Raw genomic sequence first — 2,005 nt, forward strand, 5'->3', positions numbered from 1 at the left:
TTTCTTCTGACTCGGTTCCGCCTCATCTTTTTCAGCAATGTCCTCGACCATAGCGGGCCCATCAAGGGTAGACCCACTCCTCAAAGTAATAGCATTAAGGGTCTCCTTTTGATCCGTCTGAGTCGGTAAATGTCCCGGAGCTCGAGTTGTATTCTTGCTTGCCAATTGAGCAATTTGGCTCTCTAACATCTTCATCCCGGCCTCTCTAACTTGAGACTCTTTCAACAACAAATTCTTCAACTCATTGAAATCAGAACTTTGGGACTGCTGCTGTTGCTGCTGAGGAACATACGGAGACTTTTGGTACGGCTGTTGCTGCTTATGAGGGGGCACATAATTCTGCTGCTGTGGAGGTTGAGTCGGATTCAAGACATTTTGGCTACTCCACCTCAAGTTCGGATGGACATTCAGCTCATAATAAGTGTTTCTTTGCCTATAATGTTGAAAGGCAGCACAAGACTCAAAGGGATTAGGACAATTGTCTGAAACATGTCCCTCAGTTCCACATCTTTTGCAGACAAAAGGACCGTCTGAAATAGCATTCACATGATAGATCCCTCATTTTGAAGCTCCTCCTAACTCGTACTTATCAAACCTCGCCGTAAAAGCCTCTAATGCAGCTACAGAAGGGGATTCAGCACTCCTCCTTTGATTTCCCCTGGAATTCCCATACTCAGCTTTATGGGTGGCCAAATCATCAATAATTTTCCACCCCTTAGTCTCTCCCACATTCTCCTGGAATCTACCACTAGCTGCAGCATCCAGGATAGCTCTCTGATCGTCGTAAAGTCCATTATAAAACTGATTGCATAGGCTCCACTTCTCAAACCCATGGTGCGGAATAGTTCGCACCAGCTTCTTGAAACAGACCCATGCCTCATGGAAGTTCTCATCAGGACCTTGTTTAAAGCTCGTGATCTGAGCTTTAATGGTATTTGTCTTCGAGGCAGAGAAATACTTCTTGTAGAATGCTAGGGCCAAAGAATTCCAGTCAGTGATCCCATTAGCAGCTCGATCCAGGTCTCTATACCACTCCCTTGCAGCGTCACGAAGAGAGAATATGAACATAGTCTCCTTCACCTAGTCCTGGGTCACACCGGTTGGTGGGGGTATGGAACAGCAATAATCAATGAATGTCTCCATGTGCTTAGCCGCATCTTCATTTGCAGCTCCCCCGAATTGGTTCCTCTCAACCAAGTTAATATAAGAAGGCTTCGGCTCGAATTTTCTGTCTTCCCCTGGTAATGCGAATCCTTTATAAAGATTCGCATTTGTCGGTCTACAGTGGTGGCTATACTTGCTTCTTGACCATGATTTGGAAAATGGAGATGTGACGGTCTCAGTTGAAGAAGTGGAAACAGGAGATGAATGTGGATCCTCCTCAAATAGCTCGTTCTCGTAGTAACTAGACAGAGTACTCAGCTCTTCCTCTGTCGGCAATACTCTAGATGATCGTCTCAACTCACGCAAAGTCTTCTCAATCTCGGGATTGAACGGTAGTAATTCACCATCCTGTGACCTGCGCATAAGAGGAAACTACAAATAGAATATGAGAATAGTTTAAGGAACAGATGTCCCTTAAACTAAAAGAAAGACTAAAAATAAAAACAACTAAAATTTTAAACAATGCCTCCCCGGCAACGGCGCCAAAATTTGATACCGTCGTTTAGTATCAAAAATAATATTTATAACCTAAATACTACTAACAGAAGCTAGTGGCGGTCAGGGTCGAACCACAAGGAGGCAACGCAATTAATAGTTGTTCTATTTAAGTCTAAAGGTAACGGTGTGTGGGGGTTTGATTTGATTTGGTCTATTGCTAAAGGAAATAAAAGAAATGTGAACTAAATAAACGGATGAAAATAGATATTAAAAGAGTGCAAGGATGGTCGGTTCACTATAGTTTCGGCGGCAACAAACTAGGTAGGTCTAAAACAATCACGTGAGACGGGAAAATAAGAGGTCCTCTCGGTCCACTCTCACATGTAGCATCTTTCGATCTCGC

At 43.6% G+C, this 2,005-nt stretch overlaps 1 non-coding gene across 1 annotated transcript; it reads left to right on the forward strand.

Annotated features, from left to right (window-relative positions):
- Window positions 1-826: 826 nt before the first annotated feature.
- Window positions 827-933, forward strand: LOC141597970 (small nucleolar RNA R71). The gene has a single exon (XR_012523176.1). It is a non-coding gene; the product is annotated as a small nucleolar RNA R71 (small nucleolar RNA).
- The last annotated feature ends 1,072 nt before the right edge of the window (window positions 934-2,005 follow it).

Source organism: Silene latifolia, chromosome 8, assembly GCF_048544455.1.
Source record: "Silene latifolia isolate original U9 population chromosome 8, ASM4854445v1, whole genome shotgun sequence".
In the NCBI taxonomy this organism is placed as follows: domain Eukaryota; kingdom Viridiplantae; phylum Streptophyta; class Magnoliopsida; order Caryophyllales; family Caryophyllaceae; genus Silene; species Silene latifolia.